This window comes from Macaca fascicularis, chromosome 13 (genome assembly GCF_037993035.2).
Source record: "Macaca fascicularis isolate 582-1 chromosome 13, T2T-MFA8v1.1".
Classification (NCBI taxonomy): domain Eukaryota; kingdom Metazoa; phylum Chordata; class Mammalia; order Primates; family Cercopithecidae; genus Macaca; species Macaca fascicularis.
This window is the reverse complement of record NC_088387.1, coordinates 105,965,256-105,988,402: the sequence shown is the minus strand read 5'-3', so window position 1 is coordinate 105,988,402 and position 23,147 is coordinate 105,965,256. Positions and strand designations below refer to the sequence as shown.

Below are 23,147 nucleotides of genomic sequence, written 5' to 3'. Positions count from 1 at the left end.
TCCATTCATCCATCCATCTATCCACCCGCCCATCCACCCATTCTTTCAACAGGCAATTGCTTGCTTGCTCTGTGCCAGACACTTGAGTTCTGTGGTGGTAATCACTGGGGGAACAACGAAGCCCCTGGCCTCATGAAACTTGGAATCTAGTAGAGAAGTGCTGTATTCCCCCTGGATGCTTGCCATTGCCTATTACCATGCAGCATCCTTCACCTAGAGTGTCATTATTTATGTTCTCCATCTAGAAAATGCTTCACTAACATTAAGAGTTAGTTAAAGCACTTCTTTCTAAGACTATCCACATCTCCCCATCAGCAAGAATATGGAGTCAGACCTGCAAAAAACCTCATGGTGTCAGACAACCCACAAGAAGCTTATTTCCCCTTTATTACCCATGGGACTTTAAACAGATCTTTTCTTTTCCTTTTCCTTTTTTTTTTTTTTTTTTTGAAACAGGATCTGGCTCTGTTATTCAGGCTGAGTGTGCAGTGGCATGATTGAGGTTCACTGCCACCTCTGGCTCCCAGGCTCAAGCGATTCACCCATCTCAGCCTCCCGAGTATCTGGGACTACAGGCATGTGCCATGATACCTGGCTAAGTTTTGTATCTTTAGTAGAGATGGGATTTAGTCATGTTGCCCAGGCTGGTCTCAAACTCCTGGGCTCAAGTGATCCGCCTGTCTCGGCTTCCCAAAGTGCTGGGATTACAGGTATGAGCCACCTCGCCCGGCCTTAAACAAATCGTTTAATCTCTCAGGGCCTTAGTTGTTCAAACCATAACATGGGAAGGATAAAAATTGCTTATCTCATCTCACGGGGTAGTTGTGAGATTCACATAGGTGTTTAAATGCCTTAAACCACTGACTTTCTGTTGATTCATTTATTCCCTCAACATTCGTTAAGTGCTCTTTGGGCCAACCCTTGTGTTAGTTCTGGAGATTTATATTTAAGTTGACCCTTCCCACAGGGAGCATGTCACCTAGAGCAGGCAACAGTCATGGAAAAATTGCCACGCAATGAGACATGTGATGAAAAATGTCAGCGTGGGGAGGGTGGCTTCAAACATGAAAATCATGTGATTTAAAATAACCAGAGCATGCATTCACCTCACACTCACTATGCACACTGTCCTGTTCTCATGCTTTGCATGTATTTGCACACTTAATTCTCACATTTATTATCTCTCTTTGAAATAGGAGCATTTATGATCCCCATTACACAGACGAGAAAAATGTAAGCAAAGGATGGTATGGCTAGTAAGAGGCAGAGGTAATATTTAAACCTCTTAAGCTGTTTATAAACAAACTCCACTGGTAGGGGTGAGTGGGCATCCCATGTGGCCAAGGCAGCGAGTGAGGGTGTTGGCATGACCAGAGCAGAAGAAGGTGAGCTTGCAGGAGCAGGTTGAATTCCTAAGGGCAGGCAGCCTGGCTGAGGAGTCTGCAGCCCCCAAGGTTACCTAAAATAGGTATCGTGTGATCAAAGGCAGCCCTTCTAGGAACTTGGATTTACTTCCTTTTTTGTCCTCCTTCTTCCCTCTCCTTTCATTCCTGGGGAATATCTTGCCTGTCCTCTTGGACACTGTCCTTGAACAAAGATGGCTTAAAAAAATAGTTGGAGATGAGAACCAACTTTCGTTTCATTAAAAAAAAAAAAATTCTTTTTCCTTTTCCTTTTTTTTTTTCAGAAATAAGTTTCACTAATTTTTTTTTTTTTTTCTCCCAGAGTTGAGGTTTGCTAGGTTGCCCAGGTGATTCTACTGCCTCAGCCTCCAGAGTAACTGAGATTACAGGCCTGTGCCCCACCCCTGGCTCTATAACCAGGTTTTAGTTTGCAGAGTGGTAACATTCCCTGGCTACAGTTGTGTTATGAGCCTTGCAGATTGGCAGAGTATGCAGGAAGAAAGCAGCCATTCATCAAGATCTTTGCTTACCGGTTGGACTTTGGATATATGACAAGAAGTGACTAAGTGGCTAAATAATGTCTTTTCTTTTCCTTTTTATCTAAATGACCCTAAAAATATGAGTATTTGGCATCATTCAGTCAACAATCGATTTGATTTGCCCTGAACTGATCTTTGCTAGGGTTCTAAGTTGGTTTAAATCAATGAGCTCTCTCTTTTTTGTTTTTGTCTCTCAAATTGTATTGCTTTGGAGAGTTTTTCTTTGAAAAGCTTTTATTGACTTTTCCTAAAAGAAGAAGCGATGTGTCAGATTCTAAATGAAATCCCCTTTCCGAGGAGCTGTGAGGTCCCCACAATGTGTCAACAACAATCAAGATCTTGAAATTGAAAGCATTCACAGAGGTCATTCAGCCCAGCCATTCCCAGATCTGAATGATCACCAATATCACGTGGGCATCAGAGACAGAGCAACAACAACAACAAAAAACAGCAGCAGTAGCAGAATGAATGAATGAATGAATGAATGATGAATGAATCAGCATTTCTGGAGGAGACTGTGTTTTTGAAGAATCTTCCCAGATTTCTATGGCAGCATGTCTGGGGACCCCTGCAGTCACTGGTCTCCCTAATAGGACACTCCCCCCGAATGCTGCAGCTTCAGCATTGCACACATCTAAGGAGGCACGTGGAGGCTGAAATCCAGTCCAAGCTCCAAGGGAAAGACACCTTTTTCTTTGTGTGACTCCCCCAGCCTGTGGAGTGTGCCTCCAGGGCTGCATCCATGCAAGGAGATACCTTTTCCTAATTTGCACAAAGGTTCCCTATAGGTTAATAGGGGCATTGCTAAGAGACCCAAATGCCGCAAAGATTTTTAAGGACCGTGATGATTGGTGGTCATCTTGGACTGCCACTGAGGTCTCACATTTTACTGTTAGTTCCTTCTCTTCCTCCACTCCTCTACTACCTGCAACCATCAGTCTTGCTCTAGATCCTGCAGCCCATGACATCCCATTCCTCTTTCCCCAGGGAGACCCTCACGGATTTTGGAAACAACCTCTTCCCTTTTGTCCTAGGTTTATTCATCAGAATAGCCCCACTTCTTTCTGAATTACCTGGATTTAGTTTTCTTTCCATTTATCAAAATCTCCTATAGTCTGTATCATGCACATGGATGGACACTTCATTTGGTCACCCACCCATTGTTTCACTCACGAGTGCATACTGTGCAGCTGGCTCACCAGGCACTAGTTACCATCTTGTCTAGTCTCATGAGGCAGAACACCCATGCGTATAACAGGTTACAAAAAGAGGGTTTATTACTTACAGATAGATAGCAAGGGACAAGAGATGCCAAGAACCTGTTGTGAACCCATCCCCTAAGACTCAGGGAAGCTGCCTGGGGTGGATAGAGCTTCAACTGCACACGCTCCATTTTCAGCACTGCAGAGGGACCCTGGAAAGCAGCATTGCATGGGTTTTATACCCTACAGTCACATGACATGCAGGGCTGAAACACTGATGAAATCTTGTTTCTGAGGGAGACTGAAACAGAACTCTGGCTATTCAAGCCAACTCCTCTCTATTTCAAGGATGTGGCATTCTCAGCACATTCTAAATTTTTTGTTTTTTTGAGATAGTGTCTCTGCTGCCCTGGCTGGAGTGCCTTGGCGCAATGATGGCTCACTGCAGCCTTGATCTCCCAGGCTCACACAATCCTCCTCCGTCAGCCTCCAGGGTAGCTGAGACTACTGGTATGCACACCATGCCTGGCTAATTTTTTTTTAAGTTTTTGTAGAGACAGGGTCTTGCTATGTTGCCCAGGCTGATTCTCAGTATTCTGAAACAGGAGAACTGGATTTGTCCAAGGTCATCCAGGTCATACGCCAAGCATTCGACAGTTGTTCATCATATATTTATTAGTGCTGACTATGTTTTAGCCTCTTCTCCAGCCTTTGGGGATGTAGTGACAAGCAAAATAGAACATGTTTCTTATTTCATGGTTCTTTAAGTCTAGTGGTAGGGAAGACAGATAATAGACAAGTAAACCGATAAATAAGAAAGATAATTTTAAACAGTGTTGAGTCAAGCTCTTTGCAAGTGTTAAAGGAGTAAGGAGATAAAAAAAGGTGCTCTCTGCAAGTTGCTTACAGTCTAGTGGGGAGATTCATTCAAACTCAGAGTTTCCACCTGGCTTTACTCATATTGAAATCAAGGCTTGTAGGAGACCACTGGAGCAAGGGGCCAAAAGACCTAGGGAAGAGGAGGAGGGGTCCCTCTCTGGGATCAGGCCTCCTCAGCCCAGAGGGAATAAGTTCTTACCCAGTTAGGATTATTCTAGTTTGTTTTAAATAACTCTGGCTTACTACATTGTTTGTAAGGTCACGTTGGGTAGACTTGATTTTAGAGTCTGATTCTTTTTTAGGTGTGGAAGGAGTTTTCCATGAGAGAATAAAACCCCACATTGCAATTCCCATTTCAGTCTGGTGGGCCTTGGAGCCAAAATAGTTTGTGCACTAACTGCTAAACTATGCAGAGATGGGAGATATTCAGCTCCTTCAATCTGGTAGACTTGGCAGGGCAAGCTCTTGGTAACAATGACTTCCTATATAGCAGCTACAGTATAAAAACTGTGGCCTGTGTTTTGTCTTGCTCTGTGCCCTCTGGGGCCAATTCCAGCTCCGAGCTCCCTTTGAAGTTTCTGCGCCTGGATTGGCTTCACAGGCTCTGAAGCCAGATGAGAAATGGGCCCATTATTAATGGGGGCAAAGAATTTGCACCCTCTTCATTCTGTGTGGGTGGTATTGGGATTCCATGGGATACGCTAGGGCAGAGTGTCGGACTACTCAGCGCGCTGGTGCTGGGCTTGGCACTGGTTCTTTTTGGGACATGTTGGCACTGAATGGCACCGGACAGTAATGACTTCCCCATGTTTAGCTGCTGAGTGATGAGAGGTTACTCTGGACAGATGATGGGTGTGGGGGGTCATGCATTAGGAGAGCAGATTCATTCATTGTTTAACTGATTGATTTGCTCATTCAAACATTTAGTAAGTTCTATTCTGTGCCAGGTCTTGCGTTTCTCCATTTCTCGGGGAACAAAGAGCCACAAGATTTTGGTATAGAAGATGAGTGTGCAAGGGACTTGGTGCAAAGGAGAGTCATGGGCACCCTGGAAAAAATCTGAGCGGCAGGGGGCGAGACACAATGAAGGAAGTCATCCATTCTCTTTGGCTGGGGGTGGTTAAAAAAGGCTTCAGGGAGGAGGTGGTGTTTGAACTGTATTTTAGAAGTTAACATCAGGAACAGACCAATGACAGGAATGTGGGTGTGTTACATTATGATGAGACACATTCTACTTTGTTTACAAAGTCTTAACCAAGTTTTTAGGGTGGCTCAATTCTGTTCATGAGGAGTGTGTGCTGACCCGGTTCTGTTTAGTAAGATAGAGACAGAAGAGCACCCTGGTCTAGTAGTAGTCCAGAAACCCGAGTTTGTGATGAGTCCTCACTTGCCCTCCACGGATGTTGGTTTACTCAGCTATCACATGAGAGATGTGAACAACTTCAGCAATATTTCACCACTTCCTAGGAAGAGTTGAAATGGTTGCAGTTGGGGTAGACAGCTGAGATCTCTTGCTAGTCCACCCCTTGCTCCCTAAGGGGTCCCACCAAGGAAAGCTGAGCTTTGCAGAACGTCTTGTCAACCTTGTGAAGAAATGGCTTCTAAGACACTTTCCAGCCCGACACTTGGAGCTTGATCTCAAATTAAGTCCAGTAAATTCACAGAGGTGTGACCTTGGCGAGCCTTCTTGCTCGCTTATGAGCCCTTCTTCCCTCATTTCCACATCTGTAGGATAACAGGTTGGACAATGTGACCTGGAAGTCCTGTCTCTTCTGGCTTTACAGACCAAAGACCTACAGATCCAACCACACTGGCTGTGCAGAGGATTTGGTTATAAGGAAAGAAAAGTGATTATATTTGTCGGGTGCCTTCCACAGACCACACACAGGGCTAGGTGTTTTGCTTACGCTACTTCATCCTGCCAGCACAGAAGTCTCTTGAGGCTGTTATCATTTTCATAGTTTTAGAGATAAGAAAACAAGCCCAAAGAGATTAAAGAACTGGAGAAAATTCTCCAGAGTAGTGTGAAAGAACAGGAGAGTGGATGGGGGCCTCTGTCTCTCAGTTTAGGGTTGTTTCTGTCATTCCACATCTTTAATATCCCTGACAGCCCTCTTTTGTTGGCTGTCTGGCCAGCACAGTGGGCTGCCATGCAAGGTGGAACTCTAGTGCCATGATGTCCACAGTGCCTGCTGGCCCAGAGCAGCCCAGGCTGAACAGTGAGGCCATACTCAGAAAATGCAATGGCCTTGCATGAAGGAGTTGCTTGACTGGACAGATAGAAGGGGGCTGTGAGGTCCCAGATGGGGGAGTCCTGGACTTAGAGTCAGAGGAGCCTCCACTTTGTCACATGTTGGGGGCTGGGGTCTTGTGTTGGGGAAACAGAGGCCAAGGGTCCAGAAAGGACCACCCTTGAAGTCAGTTTTTGGAGCAGGGAATGTACTCTACTCTAGATGTCTGCAAGAGGGAGATGCAACTTAAGTAAGAGAGGATGTGAGGGGATGGCATGTCCCCTGGGAGTGCATGTGTCTGTATGTGTCCCCTCATGTGACACGGGAGTGCATGCAAACACATCCGTGTGGCCAGGGTGCATAGGTGTGCATCAGGAGTGCTCATGCTGTGGGCTTCTGTGGCAGCAAATACGCATTAAGAAAGCTGTGGATGTACACAGTGTATTTTGTGTCCACATAAAGAGAACGGACGCGTCTGTGTGGTATGGGTTGGGTGGAATGTGAGAGTACTGGGAAAACACGTCTTCAAAACCCGAGTGTGAAAACCAGTCCATTAGGAAGGCACATGCTTCATTTTGGAAAGGGGATCCAGTTTACTTTTATTCTTAGCACCTTCTTCAGCTCTCAGGTAATAAATCGCTCTTATTTTGCCTATCACCATAGGTCCTGCGCCCAGGAATGCTATGCTGACTAGAACAGGCTGTCTGGTTTGACCATGAGAAAGGCATTTGATTTGAACAGAGCAAGGTCAGGCTTGGATAAGGAAAATTACTTTCAATCCCAAAAGGACAAGCTCAGAGCAAGCTAGGGAGTATGCGGTAGCAGAAGTCCGAACAAAAGCCCAGGTGCCCCAGGGCAGGACTGGGCACACATAGTGCTGCAGGAATACCTGGTAGCAAATCTCCATGGGCCTGGTGGGAGGAGGGAAAGGAGGAGGAGAAGAGTCTCAGCAGCTTCTGGTCCTGAGAAATCTGTGTCTGTTCCTGCCAGTGACTCATGGGGCCTCACCTTCCCTACCATGAACGAGACTTGCTGGAACTGACTGCCTTAAGCTGGGGCTTGAACCCTGCCAGAGTGAGAACTAATGAGGTCATGTCTCTCCCTGGGCTTTGAGCTTCTTTGGGAAAGTTGCTGTAAAATCGTAGGGTGTTATTACCACGGGGGACAGCAAAAGGTCACTGGACCAGCGAGGTGAGCACTGCAGCCTACAAGGCCTTATGGTACCTGCCTGCTTTCAGATTCTGTTTCTACCTTGAGCCTCCGATGCCTTGAGCAAGTCAGAAGAGCTAGAGGTCCTGCTGTGGGGCCTGGGCCAGGCCAGGCAGGGGAGTGATTCAGTGGAGATACTGTCCATCTGTCTTAACACAGGGGGCCCCGTGTCTTTGGGGCTGCTGAGGTTTGGAGGTCCTGTTCTCTTTGATGGCAGGCAGCACTGTCGGTGTTACGGAAACCTCCCAGCAAGGCAGCTGTGGGGACCCCAAGGAAACACCTTTCTTCAATCAATGCTGAGCCCATGGAAAGAAGGGAACTAGTGGTAATGAGCTCCTGGTCTGTGCCAAAAAACTCCTAGACCTTCATGCTCCTTATCTCATTTGAACTAGGCAGCATTGTACGGGTGGAAACTATGACCTCTGTCCCAGGTGTATAAGCTGTGGCCTGGAGTGGGAATAGCTGCCCATAGGCCGCAGTCCAGCGAGGCAGCAAGAGCATCCAGAGCCAGCTTCCGAGTCTAGGGCACGCACTCTCCTCTGTGCCCTCTGCCTTCATGAGTCTTCTCTCCGCAGATCCACAGTCCCTGTTCTAACTCCCTTCACTCCTTCTTCCCCTCCAGGCTTCTCTTCCATGTCCTATTTGCCATTCCAACGAAATTCACCCTCTCCTTCCCTATCACCTACCCAGCCCGAGGGGTCCCAGGAACAGGGGAACCAACAACGTATGTCAATTTTGCCAGTGTCACCAACGTCAAAGAAGCCTTTCATCCCTCCCTGCGGTGTCCCCCACTGCCTGCAGAGCCTGACTTCTGAAATGTTTCAGCATCTTCACCGCAGAAAAGCGACTTTTTGTTTTTGTTTACTTAAATCTCCACATTTTCCATCGTCACAGTGAAGGAGACAGTGACTTAGTTCATTCACTGACACTTATCTACTGGGCACATAAGGGTAAGAAGGGCAGATTCTTGTCCTCAAGAATCCCGGAGGTTATGGGAGGAAGCAGATGGATAAAATATGACGAACTCGGTGCTAACTGTAGGCCAAGCACTGTTCTAAATGTTGCGTGGGTCCCACACCGGTTCATTCTCACCGCAGCCCTCAGGGGCAAGTGCGGTCATTCTCCTCAGCACGGTGCAGCTAGTCACTCTGCTCTCCGCCTTCTGGGAGATGTGCCATCCAGCATTGTGTGGTGGCACAATATGGGGACACCAGAGCACAGAGAGGGGGACATTGGTTTGGCTGCAGGGACTGGGAGGAGTTTACAGAGGGTGGTCAGGAGCTGGGGGCTTGAAGCCTGAGACATGGGAAAGCCTCTCCAGGGAAGGGGGAGGGCCAGTGTCAGGGGTGGTTCTCACGGCCTGGCACCTGGGGCCAGGCACACTAGACATGCAGCAGCACCTACATCAGTAAGAGCACAAGAGCAAGGTCAGCAGAGCCTCGTCTGCCTGCCTGAAGGGTTTGGGTCTTTCTTGTCAGAATTGAGATGCTTGATGAGTATAGTGGAGCTGTGTTAATTGAGGCAGTTATGTTCTATAAGGCACCAAAAACACGGAATTAGCCAACGCTGAACCATGGCTCCTAGAGGAAACACAGGGTTAGGCTCCTGCAAGCCTCTGGCCACAATGTTTTAGTCAACCTATCAATGCAGAATCTTGTATTGTGTGTGTTGTGTGTTTCTGTTGGAAGACACCTTATTTAATATATTTTATTGATTTATTCACATTGAACTCATTGCCAACAGCACGGGAACTCATGTCCACATGAAGCTTACCTAACACATATTTTCTCCATAAGGCACATCACAGTCTTGCATAGAGGAAAACGAGACAGCATTTCAGCCCTTTCCTTGGGGGCCATTTTTAAGCAGTGAAATCACTGCCCCAAAACAGGGCAAAAACATGGAAAATGTAACATGAAATGAACTGCAAAAGGGACACTTGTTTATAGCATGAGAGCTGAAACAAGAAGGCAGATCAGGGCCAGGCATGGTGGCTCGCACCTGTAATCCCAGCACTTTGGGAGGCTGAGGTGGGAGGATCACTTGAGCCCAGGAGTTTGAGACTAGCCTAGGGAGCATAGTGAGACCCCCGTCTCTATTAAAAATTAAAAAATAAAAACTTGAAAAATGAAAGAAGGCACAGTAGGGCCTCTTTTGACCTCAGCTTAGAATGAGTGACCCAACTGCTTCACTGCTCTGCCCATGTCCACAAAAAGCAGGGAAAGAGCTGCAGGTATTAATGTTGTGGTTGCAGATGCATTTAGCAAGGACATGAATTTGCAATGATGGAATCTGCAAATTGATACCGGTAACGAGAGGGAAGCCTGAAATACTCCGCTCTTGGAGCCCCTCCTATTCTCCCACAGAAGCCCCCTTAATCAGTGGATGGGACTTACCTGCTGGCATCCCTCCATATGGGCATCGCTACGCTGTCTTTAGATCTTTGTGGAGCTGTGGGAGGCAGCCTGGGAAGGGATTACACTTGCCTAAGGTAATGAGGGAATGGAAACTGAGGCTCAGGTGATATGAGCAGCCCAAGACTGCTGCCCAGTGGAGGCAAAGTTGAGAACAGAGGCCACAAACTCTAAGTGTGTTGAACCTCTTTTCAGTTTATCTTCATGTCTGAAATATTGAGCCAAAATGATGGCTTGTGAAGCTCTTTCCACTCCCTTTCCACTCCCAACGGGGGATTCCATAAAATTAACTGGCATGAAAACAGGGGAGTACAGATATGTGTCCTAGATTTTGCAGAGCTGTTGCAGTGTGCTCTTTACACAAATGGGCACGAGCATGAGCAGCTCCATTAATGTTCTTGGAGACAGAAGTTATTTACATCCCATAAATATCCATCCCAACAGCAGAGCTGGGGCTACCACTAACATGTTGCTGCTGTTTTAAATAAACTTTGGATCCCTAGACTTTCATGACTGCTAAATTTAACTGTCCCAACATGTCTCTGTGGAGTCACTTCTTAATGTTCTTGAGGTTTTGGAAATAGTTCAAAGAATCCTTGACCTCAGCTTCTCATACTTAAGTGCATGAGAATAAATTCCACTCTGGCTAGGTCATCCTGCTCTGGAGATAGCCACCAATGCATGGGTGGGGATGTGGGAGGTGGAGAAACTGGGTGGGTTTGGAATCGCCTCACTGTGGGATTCTGGGCCACTTCGAGCACCTTCATCATGAAGTGCTAGCCGAGGATCTGGGAGGCTGCCTGCAGGTGTGGCTCCCCCAGTTCCCTGGCTCCGTTTCTTCCTCTGCAACATGGGAGTAGAAACAACACCCCGACTTCCTCTCAGCATTGCTGCGAAGGTTTGCAAAATTGGACGAGGTGTGTGAAAGCACCCTGGGAGCTTCAAGGTGCCATACAGTTTGTTTTGTTTGTTAAACAGAAGCCTGAGTCACAGGGTCTAGCAAAGCTAAGGTTATTATTATTATTAATTTTTTTGAAAAACAAAACAAAAACAAAAATACTCTAGCATCCTAGCTTAGCAAAGGCAGGTTTTATTGTTTAACAAGTAGAACTCTCTACCCTAAAATATGGCCTTGTGTATCAAGGGTTGTTATCTGCAATTTATTTATTTATTTATTTATTTATTTATTTATTTATTTTTGAGACGGAGTCTCGCTCTGTCGCCCAGGCTGGAGTGCAGTGGCCGGATCTCAGCTCACTGCAAGCTCCCGCCTCCCAGGTTCACACCATTCTCCTGCCTCAGCCTCCCGAGTAGCTGGGATTACAGGTGCCCGCCACTTCGCCCGGCTAGTTTTTTGTATTTTTTAGTGGAGACAGGGTTTCACCATGTTAGCCAGGATGGTCTCGATCTCCTGACCTCGTGATCCGCCCGTCTCGGCCTCCCAAAGTGCTGGGATTACAGGCTTGAGCCACTGCGCCCGGCCTGCAATTTATTTTTAAATCATGGTGAGTGTGATCCTGATGCATAGAAATGTAATATATATGGCTTTATATATAAATACACACACTCACACTTTATATATATATATATATGAACTCATAGAAGTAGGCTTCTTTTGGCATGCTGAGAACTACCAATGTGGGATATATATATTCCACTTATTTCTAAATAATACTTATTTTGATACCCAGGGAAATTTTTGAACCAAAGTTTCAAATATTTAGGCAGCCCCTGTGAACACACATGGAGTTTTAATACAAATGTTCCTAAACATATATGGCTTTGAGTGCTCCAAAGAAAAGGCCCATTGTCTCAACTTAGGATAAGCAGGGAACCCAAAAGCAGGAAGGTCTTGCCCTCGCTTTCCCGGGGACTCGAACTCTGACCTTATGGAAGGTACTTAATTTCTCTGCCTCAAATTCCTCCTCTCCAGCTTGTCCCATTCACAGAGGTGTCCATTCATACGGAGGCTTTCAGCTTCTCCCAGGAGGGAGGCCATGCAGCCCTACCAAGTTTTTGTCTTCTTCTTGTCTTGAACTCTTTAACTGAAATACAGGCATAGACAATCCGTGTCTGCCCTTTAAAGATGCCTGTTATCTGCAGACCTTCAGGGCAGAGAAGCTGGAAGTTGGAAGGCCGTGCATCAGCCAGGAGAAAACACCCTCCGACCGCCTGGCCTGTTTTCAATAACAGGAGGAGGAGGCTTGGTGCCGAAATGGAGGCATTTCCTCGAACGCCCTCTGCTCCAGAATGATCCCTTTTACAAACCTGGCTAAGAAAACACAGGCAGAGGACTCTGGGAGCTTCATGCCCTTCTGGCCCTCGCCATTTATCCAATTTACACTGATCAGACCCACATTGGCAAATGAAAGCCCCCTCTTTCCTTCTGTTTGTATGAGTTACTCACGGGGGCAATTTGAACGGATTGGATTTCCCCTTGGAAATGCTGGTATTTCCATGATTTGAAAAGTCTGGCTCAATTAGAATAATCTTCAGGCACTTCCTCTCCTTTTATTCAGGTAAATCATGGATAATTTAAAAGCAAAAGAACCTTTCGGACCATCGGGGCTGCCTCTTTCATCTGCCTGCCCTCATAATTGCCCTTCCATTGTGAGACCTCCGTGGTGAGTTCAGGAGACTGATTAAGAGGTGCGGGGTTGGGCCGTGCAGAAGGGAGGGTCGGGGGCCACCGCACAGGGCCTCGCCTTCAAAGACACTTCCTCTGCAGCAGGTATGTTAAATACCAAACCTGAGTCGGGTTACATTCTCAATTGATGCCATATGATCCCAAGTGCTCAGACAAAGGCAGGCCATGATTAGAAAGTTCAAGACTAGGAATGCTTCTGGGGGCAGGGGTGATCGAGTGCCTGGAGATGGGGAGGGAGATGGTAAGGCGAGCTGACAGGGGATGCCGGCACCCCCAAAACATGTTTGGAACTAGAGAAATTGTTCTTTTACCTCGGCTGCCCACGCTTCAATCTGGCACGCGATGAAAGCTCCCTTTGCTCTGCTTTCTGTAGAATGCTGTGGGATTGGGTGAATCACACAGAGAAGCTATTTTGACTTCCAACTCTAATGAGGCATGTTTGCATATTCTCTTCTCCATCCACCTTGGAGAGGGGAATGTGTTGTTGTGACTGCTACTGAGTGTGTGTGGTGGGGGGGGTGCGGGGCGTCAGGGGAGGTGGGGATGCAGATGTTCGCAGCTGGGAGAGTGCTCCAGCAGCTTGGCTAGCCTGCTTATCTTATGGGTGGAGAAACTGAGGCCCAGAGTCTCTCGGTCTGTGATGTCTGGGCAGTGCTGGAACTCAGGGTTTCCACTAGCCTTTCAGCCCCTCAGCTGCACTGGAGGCAGAAGCAGAGGTGGAGGCCAGCTGTCTTCAAGCCTCAGACTTACAGGTTTGAGCTCCCGTTGCCCCTGGCCTGCCCAGCCTGGCCAGCCTCAGAGCTAGCCCACAGCAACACCTGGAGACAGAATCCGAGACTCCCTTCAGAGTGGAGGTGAGGTGGAGGAGGTCCTGAGGACCCCCAGGAAGAGCCAGGCAGGGACAGGCAAGGGTCAGTGAAATACGCAGGCTACGTGTTCTGGATGCATTCACACATGACAGCCTAGCCATTGAGGGAGCAGGGGCTGTGTCAGGATTCCAGGGCTTCAGTTCCAACTCCCCTGGGCACCTGCTGAGATGCCACTTTGGAGAGGTCTATTTCCTATGTCGAGTCTCAGTTTTTCCGTTACGTAGCGGGCGTGGACGTAATTATCTCCAAGGAGTTGCAAGGCCTCAAATTCAGTTACTTGTAGGGTGCGTGCCATTGACCTGCAGCTTTAGCAAGAGCCATCTATGGCGACTCCTCACAAAAAGGCTGCAAACCCTCAGTGAGCCCTACCCGTGTGATGTGCTGCCCAGACACACAGAGACGCGGACACCAGGAGTGCGCGGGGAATGACAGGCAGAGAGCAGAATCATGCCAGCCTGGTTCAGACCCAGGAGTCCCCAGGGGCAGAACTCTCAGCAGTGGGAATGGCGGGGGAGCTCTTGAGGTGGATGAGAACACGGCCAGAGAATGGTACCAATGGAAAATGGAATTCCATAAAAACAAATCCAATAAATATTTATTGGCCAACCTGCCTGAGTAACTGCAAAGCAGCAATTCCTGTTCATAAAGTATAAAAAAGCATGCTTTCCAACCCTCTTGCCTCGTCTAGGAAAATGCTACGAACCAGGGGTGACGAGTTTCTCAGAGCCTCTCATTTTCTCATGATTTCATTTCTGTAGCTGAGTCACTAGTTACAATGTTTTGTGGTTTCTTATTTATACATCAGCCTCTGCCATAGACCCAAAGCAGCTAGAGAGCAGGGACCAGTCTGGTCCTGGAGCCCCTCCCATCTCGTGCGGGTCTGGCATAGACTAAGTAGTTCCTTATACAATGCTTATTTAACTGAATCAAATTTTGCTTCACAGATAGTTCCAAGGGTGTCCCATTTCACAGCATTAGAGCCTGTGAGCTTCAAACACAAGTGTCATGAGTTATTTCCTGTGGGATTGTGGACCTGTTTCTTCAGGACTCTGCCTCCCATAATTCATAATAACAGCTGACCTTCACTGGGCATTTTCTAATTGCTGCATACTGTCCTAAGGATGTTAGAAACATCACATTGTAATTGTCACCACATTTCTGTGAGTAGCTATTATTACTATCCCCATTTTATGAACAAAGAAACTGAGGCTCAGAGAGGCTAAGTGACTGGTCCAAGGTCACAGAGCTAGTGGCAGAGCCAGGAATCAGACCCACACAGGCAGTCTTGTGTCAGAGCATGTGCTTGTTGCAGTGGTAGAGAAATGTCAGCCTCTTGTGGAGAACCTGTGGAGAGGGCCTCCAGATAGCCTGTTGGGGAGGAGATTGCCATTTCCCCACCATTCCGGAGTCAGGGCACTGGAAAAGTCCATGACATCCCTTTAACACAAACACCCACCAAGACTCTTGCTGTCTCCGAGCAGGAATCTTCAGAGCCCTGGGCCTCCAGAGACAATTCTCAGGGTCACCCCCGTTTCTGCATGCCCCTAATTAAGTTAGAAGAGAATCCAGGCCCCTGGGTGCTCCTTTCTCCAGGAAGCACTTGAAAAATGCAGGGAGGTAAAGAAGTTCAAGGTTTGAGTATCTGCTGCCCTTGGTTCTGCTCAGGAATTCTTTAGCTGATTACACGGCTCTCATTTCAACAACACCAGCTTTGTGTGCTGAGCTATGGGAAGACTCCTCTCAGGCACTGCCTGCCGCCACGGAGGGTCACCCTGCCGGGAAAACGCATCTGGAGAAAAGTGTTTCCACCAGATTTTAAAATACTCCAGGGGAAACATTTTCTTGAGGAGTTCTTTTTTTCTTCTTTTCCCTTTTACCCTTTTGCTTACAGGCTAATAATGATTGCAGGGCCCCTGCATTCTTCGAAATCCCTAGAATGAAACTGGGTTGAAAGCCATTGATTCGGGAAGAACGTGGCGTGCCTCCTGTCTGGGCCCTCAGCGCTGGTGGCATCCTACGTAGGCTCAGTGCGGAGGACATGGGCCTCCTGGAGCCACAGGGTGCTGTGGTTGGAGACCCCCGGGCCACCGCCGGCTCCTTCTTTCATGCTTTGAAGCTCCGCCCTGGGCTGGGCTGAGGCTACTTGCATTCCTCCAAGCCCTTCCTTCTGGGAAGATATTTCTCAAGCACTTAACACTTTTGAGAAGTATATTTAGTCACAAAGACCGCACAAAGCCAATCGGCACAAATAGTTCTCATTTCTCTGATTATCCTCTGCCCTTTACTCTCTGAAGATTCCTGTACTAACATGGTGGGAGATCCTGAGATAAATATGCAGCCTCAACCTTGTGAGACATAATCTGATGGGAGAATCCAGGTTTCAAAAGAAAAGACACATTCACTTCCATATGCTAGGCCTGGGATGAGGTCCATGCAGGGTGGATCCAGAGATGAATAATGATGTCAGACATTTCTCCAGCATGGACTTGCACATCGGCCACCGTGTGTGACTTGCTTTACCTTATGTGGTCCTCACAAGAGCCCTATGAAGGCTACTTTTAAATGAGTGAGGAAACAGGCTGAGAGAGGTGACTGGCTCCTGGTCACAGATTGCTGAGTGATCACACTGAAGTGCAAAACCAGGCCCTCTTGGCTTTCTGGCTTGTGCCAACTACACACCAACACTACCAATTCCCTACTCCCTGCCCCCACCCCCGGGTGCTCACCATGCCCTGGAGCAGGCCCCATGTACCAGGCTACAGCAGTACAAGATAAAGTGAAGTCATGGGGTCAACATGCAAATTAGGTGCAGATGACCAACACTGCCACAGCTCAGATGTCAGAGGCATCACTGTGGCATAGGAGGGGAATATGTCAGTGAAGGAGGTGACATTTCTCTGTTCCTCGTGGAACGTGTCCCTTCTTGTATCTTCATAGCCAAATTCTCTTTGAAGCCAAATCCTTCAAGGCCCATGATGCCCCTTCTAGGAAGCCTTCCTGCACTGCTCCAGTCTTCGGGGATCTCTCCCTCCCCCGGGTATCTGTAGCAGGTGCAGTCAGGGCTGAATCTGATGCAGGCTACAACAGTGCACTTTCAGCTATAGGGGTCTTGCCTTCCCAGCTAGATTGCAAATTCCTCTTCAGCAGGTAGAGACCGGGGCTCTCAACTTTTCCTTCTCCGAGGTGCAGAAGCCTGTGTCAGGTACAGTTTCATAGGGCAAAAAGAGCAATGGGCCCAGGGTGGAACTCTTGTGAACAAGGTCACATACTGGGACATGTTGGCCATAATGGTGACACAAGGGGAACCTCTAGCATAGGCAGAGAGAAGGAAGAGGCTAGGGTCCTAGGAACCAAAGGAAAGGTTTCAAGGTGTTGCTATGACAGTAGGGTCAAATGCAAGGTCCAGATTGGGGAAGATAAGGAGAACTGTTGTAATGGATTGTCTTGGCTAATTGGTGAGAGCTGTTCCAGGAGAGTGGTGAGGGCAAATGAATGTCAGGCAATGACATAGAGCCATGAATTATATTTTATTTTTATAGAGTTTGCATGAGAAGGACAAGAGAAATCTGGATAGTCACTAAAGGAGGATGTGTCCTTCCATACTTACGAGTTCTACAACCTTGGACCAATTACTTAACATCTTTACACTTTATTGTCTTTGTAAAGTGGGGATTGTGTCTTCCGCTTATAGAGTGGGTCTGAGGAGTCAAAGAAATCAAGCATGTAAAGCACTTAGCTCAGTGTCCAAGGCACGGTACAGTTAATATAAGTTGATAATGACTGCTTTTTAGGATAGGAGGAACTTCAGCCTATCTATGTGAGAAATAAGAATAAAATTCTACCCCTCAAACTGAGTGAAGGGACCCTTCTTGGCTAAGGGAAGGGACCCCAGAGAAATTTTAAAAACTGAGTTCCCAGCCATGACAGGAAAAGAGGTTGAACCTGCCTCATTATGCTCCCTCCCTGGCTAACTGCCATGTGGTATTCTTCCCTAAGGGCAGAACAGAAATCAGATCTGTGAAAAGACTCCATCCCTGATAGCAATTGACTTCCGGATGCTGCCCCTCCCTTTCAGCACAACACCCAGCATCCCTTCCTGTAAGAGACCACTGACTATGACCATGGAGTGGGTCTTGCCAGTCTATGGAGGATGTGCAAAGAGGATTTTGTGTCCTCTGCTTCACTTTTTGACATCAGAGGGCTGAAAACTCTATCCTCAGATCAGGCTAGCACCACCATTTTTTGAACATGGGCCCCAGGGAGAGGCATGAGGCTCAGTTGTGCATTAGCATGTTTCTCTTCTCATAAATACTCATGATTCCTCCTATAGCTTATTGAATATGTATATATATTTGGCCACTTTACTCAGCATAAATCCCTTTTTTATTCTTCCTACTTTTGAATTGTTTCTGGTTTCTGGCTGGAGGCTACATTTCCCAGCCTGTCAGAATGGCCACACTACAGGCTGCAATTGTTTGTGAGAAATAAAGCTCTCCTTTCCAAATTCTGAACCTCATCATTCTTCAATTGACATGCAAGTTGATGGAAACAGGGGAGAGGGAAGTGAAAAACATGGAACATGGAGATAACTGATGGAGTGAGGACTTGAGGAAGGGACAGGGTTGAGGACACAGGGGAGAGGATGGTTCTGAGTCTTGAGATGAGAAAAAGTGAGAATGGTCAAAGCTGTACCATTGATTCTCATTATTTGCAGTAGTTTTGTTCTACAGTCACCTTGAAAAACACTGACTTAGTGAATACTGCAATCATTGCTCCTAGGAGAAACCCAGGGTTAGGTTCCCATAAGCCTCTGTCACAACATTTTTGTTAATCAATTAATACATAACCTTGTTTTATGTGTGTTGCTGTTTAAAGATGCCGTATTTAATACATATTGTTGATTCACTAGCATCAAACTCAGAGCCAACAGCACTATGACTCACGCCTGAATGAGCTTACCTAACACATGCATTTTCTCCACAAGGCACATGGCAGCCCCCTGGTGCTTAGAAATAGTAGATGGCACTTCAGCATTGTATTTGGAGGCTAAACAGTGAAATCTCCAATAAAGAGCACAAAAATGTAAAAAACATGATACTAAATAACCCACAAAATCGACACATCTTTATAGTATTAGGTGAGTGCAAATGTAATTGAGGTTTTTCCATTACTGAAATTTGCCATTCATTATTGGAACATATTCTTAAATAAATGTGGTTATGTTATACATCATTTTAATGTTCAATTCTTGCTTTTTTTTTTTGCTAATGACTTATTACTTGCTGTTTATTTTATATTTATTTTAAACTATGGAAAAGACGTTAGACAAAAAGCAAATTTGAGTGATTTTCTTATTTAAGTTCAAAATGAGTTGTAAAGCAGTGGCAACAACTTGCAACATCAATAATGCATTTGGCCCAGGAACTGCTAATGAACATACAGTGTGGTGGTGGTTCAAGAAGTTTTGTAAAGCATATGAGAACCTTGAAGATGAGGAGTGTAATGGCTGACCATCGGAAGTTGACAACATCAAAGCTGATCCTCTCATAACTATGTGAGAAGTTGCCAAAGAACTCAACATCAACTATTCTATGATCATTTGACATTTGAAGCAAATTGAAATGGAGAAAAAGCTTGATAAGTGGGTGCCTCATGAGCTGAGCAAAAATGAAAAACATCCTAATTTTGAAGTGTCATCTTCTCTTATTCTGTGCAACAACGAACCATTTCTCAATCAGATTGTGACTTGCAACAAGAAGTGGACTTTATACAACAATCAGTGACGACCAGCTCAGTGGCTGGACAGAGAAGAAGCTCCGAAGTACTTCCCAAAGCCAAATTTGCACCAAAAAATGTCATCGTCACTGTTTGGTGGTCTGCTGCCAGTGTGATCCACTATAGCTTTCTGAATCCTGGTGAAACCATTATGTCTGAGAAGTATGCTCAGCAAATTGATGAGATATACTGAAAACTGCAATGCCTGCAGCTGGCACTGGTCAACCAAAAGGGCCCAATTCTTCCTCACGACAACAACTGACCACATGTCTCACAACCAATGCTTCAAAAGTTGAATGAATTGGGGTACAAAGTTTTGTCCCATCCGCTGTAATTACCCGACCTCTTGCCAACTGACTACCACTTCTTCAAGCATCTTGACAACTTTTTGCAGCAAAAACTCTTCCACAACCAGGAGGATGCAGAAAATGCTTTCCAAGTGTTTGTTGAATCCCGAAGCATAGGTTTTTATGCTACAGGAATAAACAAACTTACTTCTCATTGGCAAAAATGTGCTGATTGTCATGGTGCCTATTTTGACTAATAAAGGTGTGTTTGAGCCTAGTTATAATGACTTAAAACTCACAGTCTGAAACTGCAATTACTTTTGCACCAACCTGAGCCACGTGAGAAGGCAGGGTACCACACCACTCCACCTGGCGGGGGCGGTGGACATGAATATTGGAGACTCAGATTCTTTTTACCACTTTGTGTGTGTCCATGGATGATTGCAAAAGCACTGTGAGTATTTATTTGGAGGGGTTACAAATAAATCTTACTGAGTAGGTGAATTTACAAATACAAAATTTGTGAATCATGAGAATAAACTGTGTTTAAGTTTATCACGTAGAAAATGAAAACTGAGAGACCTTGTGGGGGCTGGAGAGGCTAAATTTTCTCTTCAAAATAAAAGTCAAGGTCTTCTGAGAAGATGCAGAAAGGGCTGGAGGAGGCCTGGGGAAAGCAATACAGTTGGAAAGTTGCTGAGAAGAATGGCAGAGGGGGCTGGGAAGCAGAGAAGAGGATTGGCAGGCACAGCTGAAGGACCAGCTGAGGGGGAGGCCTGCCTAGTTCAACTCTTCCCTCCAGAGCTGCCTTCTGGCAAGGCTCCATGAAACTGATTACCTGGGGAAATTCACTGAAAGTTGCAGCCTGATTTCCATTTAAAGATGCAGAAGCTTCTTTTTTTCCCCTTTCCTTCCTTGAAATCCAGAAAAGAGAATGAAAAATAGAAAAATAAGCAAATAAAACTTTATTTTCACTAAGACAAAAAAAAAAAAAAAGCTATAACTGCAAACCACAAGCTATGAAGTGTACTAGCCAAATACTGTGAAATCTGCACCAAAATGAGGTACAAATCTGACATGCTCACATTTATTTTCAGACCGTGAGCATAGAACACATTTTTCTAGAAGTAACAATCAGGTCTTAAGAGTCTTATCCAGTGGTTCTCTGATGAGAGCCACATGGTCTAAGAAACTGGGCAGACCTCTAGAGCAAGGAACGTATCCCTCTAGAAACTTCAGGGCAAGTGAGCCTGAAGAAGACACTGTAGAGACACAGCAAACCCGTTCTCTCTGACCAGTCACCTAGATGAGGCAGATGCTGGAGGCCCGGGGAGCTAAAGTTGCATGCATTCCTATGTCAACACCTTGCTAATTCAAAGTGTGCTTTGAGGACCCACAGCATTAGCCTTGCCTGGGAGCTTGTCAGAAACGCAGAACTTCAGACCACACCTCAGACCCGATGAATCAGAACCCACATCTTAGCAAGGTCTCCAGGGGACTAGTATGCATTTTAAACCTTGAGAAGGACTATCCTAAAGGGCATTTAGGTGAGCTGAACCAATCTCTTAAGCACCAAAGTCGTGAGCAGAGACTCTCCAAAAGTAAAGGAGTCATAGATGTCGTGAACAGATGGAGAGGTAGCAAATCTAATGCAAAACTGCATATTGATTTAGTTCACTTCTGTTGTGCTCTCACAAACTCTTAGTCAGCATTTGGCCATATTTAAAGATAAAGGAAGTGAAGAAAGAGCCCAACATACAACCCTTACATAAATACTGCAGAGAGAAAGGAGGAAAGGGATAAAAGGCACATGGAGAACACATATGATCTAAGGAAACAAAGTTCAAACAACTCCCTAAAGTTACCAAAACATTATACACAATATTCATTTTATTATTATTTTTTAAAAGCTCAAAGAAGAAACTTGAGAGTTGAAAGACTAGGTTAAAGTCAACACAAGGAGATTAAAAACAAGCTGGCAGAACTCAAGAAAGAAACAGAGAAAAGGTAAAGCTATTACAGAGATACAAGTACACTAGCAATAACAACAAAGAATGGAACAAAAAGAGCAGCAAAGCAGGGCAGTCCTTCACAAATGAGAGAACTGGCATATTTGTGAACTGCTTGAATGACTCCACAGACTGTGTGTTCAAGGATGTCATTCACAAAGATCTAACTCCTCACTGGATGCTTGAGCTGAGACCCAAATAAGCTAGTTTCCAGGTTAGTCACTGAAGGTACTGGAATAATCCATCAACAGATAGACAAATTAAATGTTTGGGGAGGGGACACTCATTATGTACCAGATACTTTTCTTATTTGATCTTTAAAACAGAAGGTACATGCTTTTAATAAATTAGTGACTTAAAAAAATCATAAAACAATTCATGGAAAGAGAAAAAGTTGTAACGCAGGGAAAGCAAAATTAAGGAAATTTAAACAACCATATCCCATCACTGAGCAATAACTACTTTAAAAATCCTTCCCATTAGTTCCAAAATTTTATGAAAATATAGATTAATATTTCCCCCCCAAATGCAATTATATTGTATATCCTTTTTTAACCTTGTTTTGCTAACAATATGTTATGGCCACCTTTTCTTCTGTCATTAAATATTGTATCTCATTTTAATGCTGTAGAGTATTTTATTACACTGAAATGCCATGATTTACTTGGTCTACTGTGTCCATGGCCCACTGTTTACTAAGTGCTTGGTAAATATTTGTTGAATGACTTACTTGAATGAATGCTGAAAAGTTAGGTTGTGTTTCTAAATATTTGCTATTACAAACAGCACTGCAGCAAACATCCTTTTAGCTAAATCATTAACACATCCGTAATTATTTCCTTAAGATCAATCCTCAAGAGTGGAACTGTTTGGTTAAACAGTATGAGCATCTCTAGAACTTTCAAATAGTTCCCAATAAGGTTATGCCAATTTACACTTCCACCTACAGTACAGGATAATGTACATTTTCTTCCACCCCAGCCTAACCTTGGTATTTAAAACATTTTTTTTTTCTAATTTAATAGGCCAAATATGGAATCTTACTTTGGTATAATTTATAATATTTTGATACTTAGCGAGTTTAAACTTTTTTCACATGCTTATTGGTCATTTATATATCTTTTGTGAATGTGTTTTTATGTCTGCTGCTCACTGAAAATTTTTGTTGCTTATTATTTCTATTATTGACTTACAAGTGATCTCTATATTGAAAATATGAATCCATTATGTACATGTAAAGTTGCCAAACATTTTTCTAATTTGGCATTTTCTTTCAATTTCTTTATTTTTTTGAAGACTGCAGTCACCTTCATCTTCCATTTATGTTTCAGTGCTTTGATTTTGTGTTTACAAAGGCCTTCTCCACCTCCAAAGTTATGGGGCTATTCACTTGCGGAGGTACTGTCCCTGTTATGCAGGTAAATAAAATAAAGTTCATGGAGTCTAAAGTCAGACAGCTCATGACTTTTAAGTTTGACTTCAAAACCTTTTGCTTTTCCTGCCAAATCAGGCTGCCTCATTTATCCAATAATATTTTCAATTACCCAGTTAGTTCTATTGAGCAGTTGGTTTATATAACTGTGGAAGCTGGGAGGTCATACCGCCAGGGGTAGATTCCCAACGAGAGTGACTAACAGCTAATCCTAGAAAGTCACACCTAATCTCCTCTGCTCATCTCTGCCA

At 45.2% G+C, this 23,147-nt stretch overlaps 1 pseudogene; it reads left to right on the top strand.

Annotated features, from left to right (window-relative positions):
• The first annotated feature begins 18,702 nt into the window (after positions 1 to 18,702).
• On the top strand, positions 18,703 to 19,712 carry LOC141408274 (histone-lysine N-methyltransferase SETMAR-like; annotated as a pseudogene).
• Positions 19,713 to 23,147: the final 3,435 nt, after the last annotated feature.